General features: G+C 39.0%; 1 protein-coding gene across 1 annotated transcript in view; it reads left to right on the top strand.

The window, feature by feature from the left end:
• Positions 1 to 17,383, top strand: part of LOC149316874 (gamma-aminobutyric acid type B receptor subunit 2-like) — a 360,242-nt gene that overhangs the window by 191,128 nt on the left and 151,731 nt on the right. The window lies entirely within an intron of this gene.

Below are 17,383 nucleotides of genomic sequence, written 5' to 3'. Positions count from 1 at the left end.
TTCTGAACTTTCAATAACCCAAATTAAAAAAAGTGTGTTCTTAACATTTAATGAGGATGAAACTCTATGTCTTATCACCGAAGACTGATTTATCTCCCTCCCTGTCTGGGTCAGCTTGGCCTTGACTCTGCAGGTGCACTGTCATCGTGCCAAAACTCAGAAAGGGGAAGGTGGGGAGAGAAAGTAAAGAGTAGAAGAAGGGGGCAACCCAGCCAAAGGAAGAGCAGCGAGAGAGAGAGAGAGGGGTTTATCAAACCCTAACAAGAAGAAGTTTAAATCAGATGGACTGTTAAATTATTTTTGTTACATTCTCACTACATATTTAAGATATTATTTTGTACTTTTTTTAAAGATTAATTTGGACCCTTCTTAGTTAAATTTGGTTACAGTTCTAGACCTCCTCAAGACTTTGGTTCTGAAAACTAGCACATATCATTGTTTATGAACAATAAATGATTCAGCACAACAAGGTCTAGAGCAAATATCCCACTCCAGTCTTTTAACTAATAAGTTTCTGCTTCATCTTACAGGAAGTGGTAGTACCAGGACCCTAAATAACTAATTCTGCCCAGTGTATCTAAGGGCTGGCACTCTATTTCCTTGTAGCTGGTTAACAAGGGCTTGGGATCACCCTCCAGAATGCACCCATGGAAAATGGATTCCTGTGCTGTATATTAAGGAGAAGCCAACAAGGGAAATTGAAAAACAAAGGAAATCTCCCATCCTAATACTGTGAGAGTTTATAATTAAATTGCTAACAGGAAACTATTCCCTGTCCATTACCAATCTTCAGTCTGTTAGCAGCCTAAAGTAGAACTATCTAGGAGAATTTACTAACTACTACTTAACCCTTTCTGTGCCATTGGACAGCTGTTACGATTTGGCCATGATGCTAAGAAGGCCTCTAAAAGTAATTTTCCTAGTGACAGAAGCCATACTCGCTATGGACTCTCAACTGGCTAAAGTTTGAAGTTGATTTTAAAGTAAAATCCTACACATATCTATGCAATGTGAATTTTACCAAGTTCAATAGGACTTGCTCCCAAATAAATTAATGTAGGAATACGGCCTTCAGAATCTCTTTCAAATTATAATTAAATTATTGATTGCTGAAACTTCAGTATTAGTCCCCTTTATTGAGATAGTGAAGGAATTGTGAGATTACTCGCAATCAATTGTTTTAGAAATGCATTTATTGATTTGTTGTTGTTTTTTTTAAATGATGTGATAACTTCTCCAACAGGCATTCAGTGAAATTTACAACACAGAGAGATAAGTAAATAAGTTACAGAAATAAGTCTTCTATAAAAAGTCATATCCATCACCAAGCAAAGGCAGGGGAGGGCAAATGTGCAGGGACTCACATTACTACCCCAGAACTCTGAAGGAATGGCTCACACCATTGTTATCCTTTTACCCCTAAACTGTGGGTTGTTTTTACCCAAAAATTTCCAGTAGAGCTCTCCCCAAACCTCTAGGTAGCTGCTATTGGGCATTTCATCATATTTTTAGGTATTAGAAAGCGGGCTTGCTCACCTTTTTACTTCCCATCCTAGCGTTTTATTTAAACATACACACATACGAACGTGGCCTCATAGGACAGAAAACAGATTTCTTCCCCCCCCCCTTTTTTTTTTTTTTTTTTTTTTTTTTTGAGTTGCTCCTAAAGGTATTTTATAGGACAGGGGAAAGGGCATAAATTGTTATATAGAAAAACCATTTGACTCTGTTTTGTGAGTCTACCTTCTATTGCACCATTGCATGCTGTAAGGTCTTGTTGTTTGCCATTTCCTCTGCAAATGCACTGGTTATAATCAATGGCAAACTGTTCCTTACTGTGAAATTTGAAGAACTTTCTTTGCAGAAAACAAACATGTGTATGAAAGGGGGGGAGAGTTTAAGGGTCAGGTGACTGTCAAAGACAAATTTCATTCCTGCCTACTACATCTCTACTCTGGATTGTCTGTTTCAAATGCTAGGAAGAAATGGCAGTTATAGTTACATTACATGCAGCTGCAACAGATTGTGGAGTTTAGCCCATGCTTTCACGATCAAATTTTCTAAAGCCACTTTAGTGTGGTTCAATGACCTTTTCTGCTAGTTCTATCCACTGTGTTAAAATATCTACCCAAAACATTCATTCGTCCTTCGTGTTATACTATTAAGGGCTTCTTTCATTTTTTTAAAGCCAGTTAGTTGTTTTTTTCTGGGTCTCCAGTCAAATTGATAGGACATATGGCTATATTGTGAATGGGCTTTAATTAGGGTTAGTTAAAACCCAAAAGATTTTGTAGAAAAGATGCTGCCTTGAGAAATTTTAACACTATTTTAGAGCATGAAGAATAATTAGTGTTGCTTTGCACATGCGGTGATATTTATTGCCTTCTCTAGATATGATTGCCAGGTTAACCTATTCACCATTTTTACCAGAAAGCAGTATGATGTAGGTGACATGACATTTAGTCTGTGGCATTCAGACATGCAAGCCATTCTTGATGAACACAGCAAAATACAGATGAATAAAACAATTTTAATTGCTATGTTTCCTTCTTGGGTAGCTCCTAGGAGTATTTTGGAGGTAAAGAGAAGCATATGAGTTGCTATATAGAGGCAATTTGGAGAGACTTGGTTTGATTTCATGTGATTTGTCCAGACATGCTCCATCCCACTCTTATTAGCTATTTTTTCTTTTCTATCTCTCATTTATTCTACACAATAAATGCAGAAGTGGACTGCTTTTTTAAAAAAATCATGAAAGAGGGGGAAATCAGCCCATCATTACTGTGGTCTTGCACCATTACATATTGGCCCTAATCCAAAGGTAGAAGGTTTAAGCCACTTGAAATAAATTGAATTAAGTACTGTATATACTCATGTATAAGTCTAGAAATTTAGGTCAAAAAATTGACCCCAAAAACCTGACTCGACTTATCCATGGGTCAATGTAAGTACTGTATCTTAACTCTTATTTAAAAGAAAGAATCATCTCCTGATGAAAAGCAAGAGTATAATGTGTGAAGCACTGGCTCCCCCTACTCTCTTATCCATCCAGCCTTAAGAATAAGCACAAAGAGTCTGCTGGAATTTTGTAAGTTCTTTGACATTGTTTTGCTTTGCGTCATCCTCTAGCTCCTTTGCTATATGCCCCTAAATTTTAACCCTTGACTTATTCACGGGTCATAGCAAAATCCATAATTTTGGTCCTAAAACTTGCCCTAGACTTATACATGAGGTCGACTTATAGTCGAGTATATACAGTGTGTGTGTGTGTGTGTGTGTGTGTGTGTGTGCGCCTGATGGTAGGTAACATATCAAAGCTCACTTTAATTCATCCCTTCCAAAATTCTAGAAGTATGAGAGTTAAGTCATCATTTCAGTATTGCTCATTGATTCTATTGGGGCTTCAGCATTTCATCCTTTGTTTTTGGTTAGTGACTTTCCAATTGTCTGTCTTGTTGAAACATCTATGTTACACTGGCTTTGTATACCCTCCTCCCCTCATTCTGTTATTAAACAACCCGTTTGTAGCATAGGATTCTTATGCTTTATTCTAAGAAGAAAACAGTCTTCACGTGAGTGCACTGCCTGGGTCTACAAAATTTCTGTTTCGTATGGAATTGTAAAGTGCCCCAAAACTCAACTGGTTACAGCAGTGCTTCCAAAGCTTTGATTTTCCAGAAGTTTTGGGCTTAAGCTCTCAGAATTTCTGGCTGGCTGGCGGGGCTTCTGGGATTTGAAGTCCAAAACACCTGGAGGCCTAAACAGTGGGAAACACTGGATTAGAGTGTTGGACCAGTACTTCTAGCCTCCACTGAGGCATAAAAGCCAGTTGACATCAGCTAGTCTGTCTGGGGTTGTCTACACTAAGGATATAGACCAGACCCACCCTGGACATTTTCTCAGCATTACTTATCTTGCATTGCAGAATCTCGGGTTTGCTTCCAAATAAATAAGCACCAAAAAGATAGTAAGTAATGCAAAAGACAAATACAAACTTTCAAATAAAGTCAAGGTGCATATGTTATAGAGAATACCAGTGCTTCTCAATTCACAGCAAAAGTGAATTTTGAACATCAGAGACTGCAAGTCGCATCACAGATGGAGTGTTCATGCATTAACATATATAACAAGTCCAATCAATATTTGATAAAATAGGTAGAAGTGAATAATATGCTAATACAAATGCAAAGATATGCAAGGATGAATTGCTCAGTGGATTTCCAAACAATTTGTTTTAGCAGAATGAAATTTGGTTCTGTAAGGTTCTGCCTGCTGTCTTATTTATGGTGGAAATAATAGTCTCTGCAGCACAAATTAGTCATAGAAATCACAGTGCCAGCTTCTGTGAGTTGGGATTTCTGCCAGCACAGAATGCCCCGCTCAAGGAATTGGCTATGGGAGCTTGCACAAGTGCACTTAGCAGACAGTACAAGTGAGTAGATTGCTTGTCCAATGAACTAGCAGGTGGAATGTTTGAACCCTTTGTTGCTAATCCAGTGTATTGAGGGGACTTAGTTTTTCTGATCCTTATTCTTCTTACCAAAACTCTTAAAGTGTAGAAGACGGCTTACAAAATTTAAAATATAAATGAAAAGTATAGTTTTGAGTTAAGAGAGTCTGCCTTGAAACAACCATAATAATAATAATAATAATAATAATAATAATAAATTTTATTTATGTTTCCCCGCCTCTCCCAATGGATCGAAGCGGGGTTACAGACTAAAACCATGCCATAGTTCTAACAACTATTAACATAAACCCCATGCATTTCTGCTCAGAAATAAGCACTCCTGATCTCCATGGATTTTCTCTCAGATAAATATGTGTAGGATTGCCGCCTAACTTGCTTAATTTTAGTTTCCACTGTGTATGTGAATTTATGCATATTTTATGTAGCATTTTAATAGCCCTTCCGAATTGAGAGCTGTGCTGCTTTTCATTGTAAAAATATGGACTCCCTCTGCACAGCAGGGGGAAGGGAGCTTTTCCTGTCATTTGGGCTGTTCAAAAGGTCAGCATAAAAATGTTCTAATACAAAGCAGTTCTTGTCTGACTTTGCTAATGTGACATTTGAAGCAAGGTTGTGACAGTATGATGTGACAGCAGGCTAACATTGTCTAGCACTAACAAATAGCATGAGGTCTGGCTGTAAGAAGGAAATCATTCGCAGACCAGTCCATTCCATAATTCCTCATTTGGATATTGAGGAGAAAAAAAATTCATTCTAATATAAATTCCTTTCAGAAGTTAACACCCCAGCCACAACCAAGTTAGCCTTGAATTTTCCCTTTAGTGGGGCTAATCCTATCTGACTACAGATACTTTGCTTTATCGATGTTTGCAGCTTAGAATAATAAGACACACAGTCATCCTTTTAGTTGCATATGTACAAATCCTGTTGATTTAGCTTGTATGCTAGCTCAATCCTGTTGATCTTGCTGCAGTATTATGGGCTAATTGCATAGGAGCAACGGCTGTGAAGTATGAATTAGGACCCCATCACTACAGAGCAAATGTGACCTCCCTGATGAGGTAATTGAGAAATCCGTCATATCTCGATGTTGCTAGCACAGTAGCAAGAGGATATGAATGTGTATAGGATGTTGTGGCTGCAACCAGACGTAGGAACTAAGTAAAATAAGTTAATTTAAGAAATTCAGTTAGAAAATTTTCTAACAAAAAAGGAAAGCTTAATTAAATTACTTTCAACTTAATTGAGTGGCTTAAGTTGGAGTTGCAGCATTAATTTAATTTCAGAATTCAGACTGAGTTATTAATTAATTAAATGAGAGACTATGCAAAAGAGCCAGGGAGTTTTACATTTCCCATTTTGCTGATTGATAAATGCAAATGGCTATAAGAATCTTTGTTTATTTTTGGTCACGATTAGGGTCTGACCTTTTATTTAATTCCAAAGTGAAATGATTTCAGAAGAACAAATATTAAGAGCAGCTTGGAAGGTGATTGTCTTCTTTGCTTCCAGGTGTTTCCCCTTGTGTTCTTAAAGTGGGCACTGCATAGAGAGATCTCATTAGTCTGAGGAAGCTGAATTTTGAATATTTTATTACTGAGACTTTTGCTGGGTTCCATGTAGAAGTCAATATATTAAAGAAAGGATGGTTAAGGAGATTAGATAATAATAATAATAATAATTATTATTATTATTATTATTATTATTATTGTCAAGTGGAGGGAACCTCTGATATCTAGATGAAGATATAAAGGGATCACAAGGGTAAAAAGTATGAGAATCACTACAGTAACGCCTTTCATACTAACTTTCTTAACATTGGCTGTGAGTCAGAGACAGGTGGCAGTTTTGGTAGGAAAGTGATATAGGCCCGATACAGACAGGCCAAAATAAAGTTGCTTTAGGTCACTTTGGAGGTATGCTGTTTAAATGTTGCATGTGTTCTAAGAGTCTGGAAGCTGCACCAAAGCCACGATCCAGTCCTAAGGACTGGAGCACAGCTTTCGTGCAGCTTCCAGACTCTTAGGACACATGTATTATTTAAACAGCATATCTCCTAAGTGACCTGAAGCAGCTTTATTTTGGCCTGTCTGTATTGGTCCATAGAAACTTTTTTTCTTCCTCTTCTCCAGCCCCTGTTTGCTGCCCATTGTAATAAGATTTTCTTGCCATAAAGGGATAGCTCTCTTCCACACATACATGTTAGTACAATGGTTCCCAACCTTCTCTGTTCCCCATACCTTTAGGAAATGTTTATTAATGTTCACACCGACTACAAATGTAATATCACATTTGAGGAGGAAGAAGTCTAATTTATAATTTTTTAACCACAAATTGAACCACATACAATTCTGTGGGTGAACAAAGTGAACTTTTGAAAATAAGCTTTTAACTCACACTGCATAAAATGCCAATCTAAATCAAGAAATTAAATTATTATTTATTTAGAAAAAAATGAGTGATGACTTGTGACTCACCACTCGAGGCCAGACTTTGTTATACCCTGTGAAATTCTATCTTGTATCTCCTGGGAACCCCTGTGTTTGTACACACATGAAGTTACCTACCATTCAAAGGGTGCAATAACTTTCCTTCACCAGTTGGTATCAACTGGTGTTCATTTTTGAACTAAGGATGGAAAATATTTGGCCAGTGGTTTGCTTTAGGGACTTCTATGCATTTCTGTCAAGCCTGTTACCAGCAGTGTCAATAGTAAGGTGCAGGGGTATGTGGACCACATCAGGTGACACCTCGGTAGAAAAGGGCAGCCTTCTGCATCTGGCAGCTCTGCTGGTCATACCTGCCCAGCAGTTCCGCCAGACTCAAAGAGGGCTCCAGGATGGCAGGAGCAGCCCACCTCCATTAGCAACTGCTGGTAGAGCTAGGCTGCCTTCGGGGTCTGGTGGCTCTGCTGACCCGGTGGTAAAGAAATGTCCCTCCCTTAGCTACCCAGCCAGTACCTCCGCCAGACCCAGAAAAGGCTGTTGAAGAGTGGAGTGTGTTTAAAAAATTTCCACACCAGGTATACTAGTATACCACTGCCTATTACTTATAAGTAATATTACTTGTGTTATTGTTGTTGTTTTAAGAAAACCTGTCATTCTATACATATGTGTATAGTATTACAGTATTACAATTGGCCATGTGGGTTACCTTGTTCAAAAAGCTGAGAAAATAACACTGGATGAAGAAGAATGTAGATAATCTTTTTTCAGTTGTTCTTATGGCCTCATGAACCATAAAGAAAAAGAGAAAATAAGTTTTTATATGCATGGCTTATGCTTATGGTCATCTTCTTCTCCTGGTCAAATCTCATTGAAAAGAGCATGGATTTGTGGGCAAGCACCATTTTCACACATGAGGCTTTTGTGCAGGATCCATATCTACTTGTTGAAGATGTGAAGTGTAGACATTTGTTTTCAGATGATTGATTTATGCTTTTAATTAAAAAATCACAGATGTAGTTGCTAAGTAGATATGGATCCTAGCATATCTAGGAAAATTATGTTTTGTATTTTGGCTCGCAGAGTCTCCCAGCCAACATGGGCACTGTCCATGCTGCTTAGAGAGTTCTGGGAGGTATAGTCAAAACTTTCCAAAGCTCTGCATGAACCCCAGTCTTATGGGATCTTAACATGCAGCTGAAGTTGTATGTCTTCTTTGACCTGGTCCCATTGGCATCTTTAGTATTCAACCTGTGTGGAGATGAGGGACTTGGCACTTGCATCATATTTTTGGTACCATTACTGCTAGATGGGAAGACATTTCTCAGCTGCATATCTATAAAGAGTTGTTGTTTCCAAAGGTTGTGGAAAATATTTTAGTTTATATAAATAGTTAATGGAGAAAGCAATTGTAGCTGGGAACCCCTGCAAGCCTAAATGTTCCTTAGTTCTCTGTCTTAACAGAGGGCGCTCCAGCTGGAACAGAGCCATGCTTTAAATGGGATGTCAGACAACATTTATCCATGGACTTGGCTTTAGGCTCTTTGCACTAGGCAAAACTCTAGCCTTTGCTAAATGCATGTTGTCGGTCTGAGCAAATCTGCATCCTACCTCCTCTAGCTATCCTGCAGGAATCAGCACTATACCGGACAGTTCTTACTTCTGCTACATTGCATGTCAGCACTGTTCAAGAAGCCACAGACACAAGTGAGACTGGAGGATTCAGCTGGTATTTGCTGCCCCCTCCTTGCTTTGCTGGTGTCTCATAACCAAAATCAGCATAATTGCTAGTTGCTCCTTTCAAATATATACATAAAGCATTATAAGCCAAACTCTGCATTGCATGGATGCATAATTGCATTTCTGAACTATTTAATACTATTATTAAGACGCATTAACAACCAAACATGTTTGGTTAACTCTATCAAAATCCCTTGTCAACATATAGATGCTTCTGTCTTTGTTGTCAATTAATACACTACCACTTACATCACCACCACCACCCCCCAGTAAAGATAGTTTTTATTGAATATTTTAATGTATTTAATGCTTTCTCTTTGCATTGTTTTAATCTCGGGAGCCTTTGTGGTGTGGGAGGCAATATAGAAACATCTTAAGAATCAATCATCAGTTAATCAATCAATCAATCAATCAATACCTTTTAACTAAATCTTGCCTTCTTGTCTGTGATGAAAAAACACCTTTATAAATTGGTTCAGCTATAATGGTGTTGCATTGCTTGGATAGCTATAGTGGCCTTAAGTCTGTGCCATACAGGTGAGAAAGCAACCAAGTCTCTGTTTGCTTTCACAGCCAGCAACAACATGTAGGGCTTTCAGGTCTTCCGTAGCAGGCTATTTATATTATAGGGAGAATTTTCTTTTAAGGCTCAATGAATTGAAGCTTAGTGAACTGAAACAACCCTTTCTTTAAAAGTACATGCTATTAAAGAGATTGCAAGATAGCAGTCTGACCATAAAACAGCCATTTCTAGAAAGCCTATATAGCCTTCTTTCAGAATTACACAGGAGCAGCAATTAACCACTCAAAGGACTATGACAGCAATGCAAACTAACCGATAATGACCAAGCACTAATTCCAGACTGTACATGTCTAAACTTGTTTCTTTTAAGTTCCAGCTAATATTGTTAATAGCACCGTGTGTGTACAGGGCTGTTTTGGAATGGCTTATAAATGTTTAACTTGTTCTTACTTTTGTCCTGGAATTTTTAAGAACTGATGATCACAGATTTCAGTATGACTGAGCAGAATGGTGTCTGTCATAATTTTCCTTTGATCTCATGGCTGCTTATAAACATTTCACCATAAGCATGAGCTTTCCCTACTAACTGCGACCTACATGGCAAAGAGGTTTTGTGCTTGGACAGTTTCCTGCTTATTCTTTCAAGGTCCCACTATGTCTTGATCCTTCAAAATCATATGAAGAAAACCTCTGTGTGATGAGATCTGTAAATTCTGCCACTGGTTGAATCTTCACATGTTCATAGCAGTGCTAGTACGGGTATAGCTCAGTTAGCAAAGTAGATATATTCCTAGGGCCTACACTTTATTTCTTTAACAGAAACTTTGGCACCAGTGGAAGAAATAATATGGAAATAAGAGCTTTAGGTTCCTAGACCATAAAAAGAACAGTTAAATATGTTTCAGCTAACTTTCTGTTCAAAACTAGCAATACGCAATGTGAAAGGAAACAACCAGGTCTGGTAAGCCTTGCATAAGTAAGCAAAAACATTTTGATCCTTCTAGAGACCTGAAACCTTCTTCCAAAATGCAAAATGTATTCAGAAATAACTTTTTCATTCACCACTTTCGTTATGATCTTCATTTTGGTGGCCAAACTTACAGATCTATGCTTGATCATTCTGTGGGTAGCTGGTGAGGCAGGCTTCTGCTTTCTCCCCCTTTCTCTGTTTTTGTGTTCATGTATGCTCAGTAAGAGAATGTGGGGGCCCCTGCTGTTCACCTTGTTTGTTGTGATCAAGCACACAGAGCTCCAGTAGGATTGAGAGTAGAATCCAGTTCTTTCCCAGTTCAAGCATTATGGCATTGTTTATTGCAGTCACATTGCTGCAGGCTGGCACTAAAGATCTGTCTTTCTCCAGCCTTACTTTATCATCCTCCCAATGCCAATGTTGCAATAAATAAATAAAAATAAAAGTCTCAGCTAAACAGAAGACAAGGAGGAGCTAGATGGGTATAAAAAGACTTTGCAAAAAGGAACTTGTCAGAGGCTTTGGACTTTATCACATGAGGCTTTAAATCAGAGCAGGATATTGGCATCTGTGGCTGTACCTTATCACACAGTGCCATGTCTGTCCAGTAGCTGGTCTGGAGCACTACTTCTTTTTGATGGGCAAAACCTATCAATGCCTCCCAATCATACTGCTTTTCCACTGTTGATGCACCTGTGATAAGTGGCTCCCAAACTAGTTCCAATATGGGGGAAGTCACATGGTGCTAGTGAGTATCATTATGCTCCTCTCCCTCTCTACGCGCTCACTATTCCAAAGTAGACTCTTTTTCTTTTCCTTTCTTTTCCAATTTCTTTTATATATCTATTTTTTAAATTGGATTGCCATGATGTCATACTTGTGCTAAAAAGAAAATAAATACAGGCTACAAGGCATGCTGGGAAGGGCAAAGGGCAGGGATGCAGGGCTATGCGGGCTGTTGTGAGGAAGACAGAGGCTGGCACAGAAGCAGCACTGTGGTGATTTGGAAGAACTGTGCGATCATGACTATGCTCAACCCAGTATGTTTCCATTTCTTAGACTAATGTGACTGTAGTGCCTTATGAGCCTGGTGTGATAAAGGCCTTTGCTAACTGAGGTATGCCTGTGCTGAATGTTTCATCTTCAACACTATTCTTCAGGTTTACCAGAGAATGAGGCATTGCGTCTTGCCTGTGAATTTAAATTCATTTTGTTCTTAATGATAAAGTTCTTAGAAAGAGGCAGGAAGAGGTGGGCTTGACCCTTGAGGTGGGCTGATGTCCCAAATTCAGGGCTAATAGACTGGAGTGTCTACTAGAATGCAAATAAGAAGTAGGGTAATCCTTTCCCCCCCCCCTCCACCAGCAAGAGTAAATGCAAGTTTAGTACCTAACATTAAAGTCAGTAGATGATTTGCCAGCCAGAAAAATTCAGTGTTGAATCCACTGAGCATTAAACCAGTCAATGCCCCTTTGATTGGTTCCAGATCAAAGGAGAGCCCTTCTATCAGAATATCACTGACAGATGTTAATGCTGCTAAGAGTCAGCAACATATCAGTTTGTTTAGACCCCACAAGCCTCAAATGGTTTGTAATAAAATTACAATAGCTTTCATTCAGTCAGCATATTTACAGCAATTACAAAAGTGAAGTAAGACTTGTCTCTATCAATTTAATTCCTCTTCTTTTTTCCTCCCAGGCATCTGACCAGAGAGCATCTCATGTAGAAATAGCTGGAAGTAGCAAATTCATTAACACTTCAGGACCAGCTGAGATTCTTTTTTTCAGTAGTGCAGTGCCACCTGGGAAGATGTGTCTGTAGAAGTCTCCATCTATTGATACTCCTCATAATTACTAGCTTGACAATAACTTGGTTAATGTATCTTCATTGAGAAACCAAAGGCCCCTGTGAATCACCTCGGACAATAAAAAAGGGAGTTGGGCAAAACAGCTACAGTTGTCGCATTGTTTAATGTAGCACCATATTAAAAAGGAAAAGTACAACAAAAACATTCTAACCATGAATGGGCACTAATCTAATGAAAGACAGGCTCTTTTAAATCTTAAGTTTTCAGTGGGGAACTAAAGCATATGATAAAAGCTTCTTTGCTGAAATCAGAGGGCCTGGGTCAGAGTTTTCAGTCACTGCGTCAGGTTTTCATTGAAAAGTGATGAAAGGACAGTGAGTGCATCAGCTCAAACTGAAGGAGGCGATATTTGGACAATGCACAAGTTAAATAATTTTTTGTTATTACATATTTAGATTTGAGATTGCCAGCTCGGTACCAGTACGCCGACCTTTACCCATACATTTGTTGTTTATTCAGTTTCCAAGGTCTGTTCCAAATTAAGTAATTAAATGGGGAAATAGCAATAGTCTCAAAATAAATGTGGAAAGATTACTTTAGAGGCACATCTCTCTGTTAGTGATGCATATAATTCCCCTGTCATGCTGTCTTTGATCCTGAAGTAGTGTGTAGCTATCATGACTAGGAGCCATTGATAGTCTAATCCTCCATGAATTCGCCTCTTCCTCCTTAAAGCTGTCTAAATTGGTAGCCATCAATAGACCCTGACTGAAGGTTTGAAATAAAGTAGAGCAGCTCACTTGACTAAGGCTTCTGAAAAAAAATTGAACTACTGGATAAGATAGCAATAGCAAGTACATTTCTATACCACTTATCAGTGCACTTAAGCACTCCCTAAGCGATTTACAAAATGTAAGCTAATTGCCCACAGCAATCTGGGTACTCATTTTAGTGATATTGGAAGGATGCAAGTCTGAGTCTAACTTGAGCCCTTTTGCTGGTATTGAACTCGCAACCTTATGGTTTGTGAGTAGTGACTGCAGTACAGGCATTTAACCATTGCGCCACCAGGGCTCCTTAGTGGAATCTTCTGTTCCTTTTCTCTCTGCCCTATCTCCCATCCACATTTCACTGCGTAGTCTCCCTGTGAAGGAAGAAATGGGTAACAGCACCTACTCTGTTTCTGCTCATGGCAATCTGGCCTTGGAAGAGATGGTCAAAATCAACTCCTTTGGCAATTGGAGTCACAAGAACTCTCTCTGGCTTCCTAACTAAGCCAATTCCTCCCCCCCCCCCTTTTTTTTTTTTTTTTTTTTTTTTTAGACATGGGACCTTGGGAAACAAGTGTTCCTGTTTAGAATTCATAGGTGTTCTATTAGGTAGATCAGATTTAATCAACAGTTGCAAATGGTGCTTAGAAAAATAATCACAGTAAAGTGGGTCAGCATGATTCGGAAGTGAGTCAGGCCTTTGGGAATTTTGCCCAGTCATTTGTTTTAATGAGTGCCCAAGGTTTTAAAACCAGCTTACCAGTTTTAATCAGTGAGAACCCATACTATGCCGAAGTACCCAAGTGTATGTAGAAATGGTCATTAAGCACTACTTCATAGAGGCTCTTTTTTGCAAGCTATAAAGGGGGTTGGGCTGATGAGGCTCATAGGCTCACATCTCTTTAAAAGCCCAATAAAGTGTATGGCTTGAATTATATTATGAAGAGCCTCTTTGTGTACACATGTTGAACATCATCATTTGTCTTGTTTGCACTCTACAATAAATTATAAAGGAGTAGAGACAAATGTTTTAGCAGAAAACCTAAAAAAATAAGAATGTGTGAGGAGCAGTGCTGCGCATATATATGCAGTACCTGGTCAAGATCCAAAGCTAAGCCCTTTTTTTAGCACTGCTGGCTTTAGAAATGCTTGCACTTGAAATGAAAAATGATTACAGCACTGTCCTACAAGCTCTCAACTGGTGCTTAGTTATTTTAAACAATGTACACATAGAGAGACTGGAGGAAGGAGGATGACAGATTGCTGTAGGAAACTGGTGCCCAAGACAAATTGCATCATGGTAATTTCAGTCTTGCTTTTATGTCCTCTTGTTTTTAGAAAAGCAGATGTGTACTCAGTATGTGTGTGGTGTGTAGTGATCTGGACTTATTTCTCCCAGGAAACAGGTAACTCCCAACAAACAAACTCAATGATGCTGATAGGTATTTCAACGAAACTAGGATCTTAAACACAATACATCTGAGGAAGTAGACTGAAGTCTACGAAAGCTCATGCTATCAATTTCTTTCTTTCAGTTGGTCTCAAAGGTGCTACAAGATCTCTCCACATATTCACTCTAATACAGTCAACCCTCCTTATCCATAGATTTTTTTATCCAGGGATTCAAGCATCCATGGTTTGAAAATGCTTTAAAAATATACAAATTCCCATAAACAAACCTTGATTTTTCCCTTTTATATAAGGGACACAATTTTATTATGCCATTATATTTAATGAGACTTGAGCATCCATGGATTTTGGTATCCACAGGGGGTCCTGGAACCAGACCTCAGCAGATACCAAAGGGCCCACTGTATTTTCCAAGGAATCATTGTAGCATAGTGCTTTACGCACTGGACTAGGGCTCTGGAGACCACTCAGCCATTGAACAAGTCACATTCTCTTAGCTTCAGAGGAAGGCAAGAACAAACTCCCTCTAAACCAGTGGTGGTGAACCTATGGCACACGTGCCAGAGGTGGCACTCAGAGCCTTCTCTGTGGGCACACATGCTGTTGCCCTGGAACAGAATTTGCCAGAGTTCATCACTAGAAAGCCAGAGGGATGTGGCACTTTGCAATAAATAAGTGGGGTTTGGGTTGCAGTTTGGGAACTCAGTCTGCAAAAGGTTCACCATCACTGCTCTAAACAAATCTTGCCCAGCAAACCCTGTGATAGGTTATGTTAAAACGTCTCAGTTATAGCTCTTTCTCTCAAAGATGTTACAATATCCTTTTGATTACACATAAATCAGAATATTATTGTGTTCACAGGAATACAAACTAACACCTAGACTTACAACATATACAAATAGTACTCCCCTTCCATAATATATATTTAGATTTATGTTTCTGAAAAAGAAGCACCTAGTGCCTTTTTCTTCTTCTTTAAAACAATGCATAATATAACCCAAGTAGATTCTGCTCTTCTAATGGTGAAAGACATAAATTGCACATACATTTAAACTCTCTCTTTGGCTCTTTGGCTTGTGATGTATCTATATATTTTAATATATATTCTTTCCTTTATATATAGTTCAAATATGGGAGTTTACATATTCAGAAAGTTAGCTCTATATCATGGAATCTCAGAGTGGCACAAAATAAAGGAAGGAAAAGAAAATGACTAAAGGCATTCTTGTGAAGGGCAGTCAGGACCATGGATAGTTCCCAATGTGCTCATGTATTTTAGCTCTATAGAGATGTCTTACTAAAGGACTGCCATCTTTGTTGTTGTGGCTGTGTGCCTTCAAGTAATTTCTGACTTATGGCAACCCTAATGCCTCAGAGGAAAGCTATGGCAAACCTCTTCTGAACAACTTTTGCCAGGAAACCCCCATGATAAGTTCGCCTTAGGATCTCCATAAATTGGAAACAGTGTGAAGGCACACAACAACAACAAACATGAAACTACCACAGGGTTGCCATGTACTAAGGGCTTCAAAGGGAACTACTCCCAGAATTGAGTTTACCAGTGGCTCCACCCCAGCTGGAAGATTCTTTGCGTATGTGACCTCAAATAGCCTGTTGATTTATGTGGGGTTTTTTTAGGCAAGGAATACTCAGAAGTGGTGTTGCCAGTTCCTTCCTCTGAAATATAGCCTACAGCACCTGGTAGTCATTCGTGGTCTCTCATTCAAGCACTAACCAAGGTTGACCCTGCTTAGATTACAAGATCAGATAAGATCTGGTGCCTTTAGACTAGTTACTGGGAGAGGTTTTTTTTTTAAGCTGCATTGGAGTCATCTTCAAAACCTAAAGTTGATAAGAAGGCAACCTCCCCAAGTCTAGAAGATATAGAAAGGAATGCCTTTAACTAAAGTATGCTTCTAGAAATTGGATTATATGCTTTTCACAAAATCCACAATTTTTGTATGAAATCAAAGGCTTTCATGGCTGGTATCCATAGTTTTTTGTGGGTTTTGGGGGCTATGTGGCTGTGTACTGGAAGGGTTTGTTCTTGATGTTTCACCAGTATCTGTGATTGGCATCTTCAGAAGATGCCAGCCACAGATGCCAGCAAAACGTCAGGAATAAACTCTTCCAGAACACAGCCCCCTAGCCTGAAATCCCGTACAAACCCCCCCACAATTTTTGCATTAAACAAATGTCTAGAAGCACCTGTAGGGCTTTGTACAAAATTAGGGCTTCTTTGCATGAAAGATGTGTCTTTCTGGAAACACATACTATGAGTCTCCAGCATTGGTAAGAAAACTGGTCTGGAAATTATTTCTCCTAACATGTGAAACCCAAATAGTTGAAGATTTATATCCCTAGTGAACTATTAGAAACTGAATCTTTCCAAAGTCTGAGAGCAGTGGGACTGACATGCTATTTTTTTAATGTGTAAATATTGATTTGGAAATCAGTATTATTGCCTTAATCAACCCCTGATTGGTGTGGGACCTTGATGACCAGAGACTGCGGTCCTGAGGCCGGCCACTGCTGTGGTCCAGAATGGACCACCAGCAAGGAGTGGTTTTTCCCTGCTTCTTTTGTGGCCAGCTTTGGGCTTTGTTAGCTGGCCTCAGCATGGTTTCCAGCTGATCCAGGGGCATGCAATATCTGCACACCACAACCCTGGATTGGCCCGAAGGTAGAACTTTTTGACCGTCTGTACTGGGCCATAGTAATTGTAGAGAAGCACTGGCAGATTTGAATGTTTAGAACAGGCTGGTGAAAAGGTGGGAGCTGCCTGATGAGCGGATATAAAAAAGAAGGAGGAGCCATTAAGAAGAGAGTGTGTGTCAGGAACTGCTGAGAGCAGTTAGAACTGCCAGAGATGCAGATAAGAGTTTAGCCCTTATAGGATTCAGATTCCTATGTAATGGAGAAAAGATCTGAAAAGGACAAAGAAGTCCAGTGATATTAGAGGAGTGTATTATGTTAGTAGTGAAGAAAAGAGCTAGTTTATTAAACTGGTGTTTAGAGAATTAAAGACACAGCTTCAGGTGGGAAACAGTCAGTAAAGGAACTTGAACAAAGACAATTTGTAACAACTGCTGTGATATATATTATACAACAAGCCTTGAGAGCCAACTACCAAAAAAGATTCTATTATAAGTTCTGACTGTAAATAAAAGGCTGTAAATAAAAGAGTGGCCTGCAGTGATTTATATACAACTTCAAAACACGCCACCATTAAAAGCACTTAATAGCAG

Source organism: Sceloporus occidentalis, unplaced genomic scaffold (assembly GCF_023333645.1).
Source record: "Sceloporus occidentalis isolate IW3139 unplaced genomic scaffold, rSceOcc1.0.p SCAF_3, whole genome shotgun sequence".
NCBI classification, from domain to species: Eukaryota; Metazoa; Chordata; class Lepidosauria; order Squamata; family Phrynosomatidae; genus Sceloporus; species Sceloporus occidentalis.
This window is presented reverse-complemented; position numbering and strand designations above follow the sequence as displayed.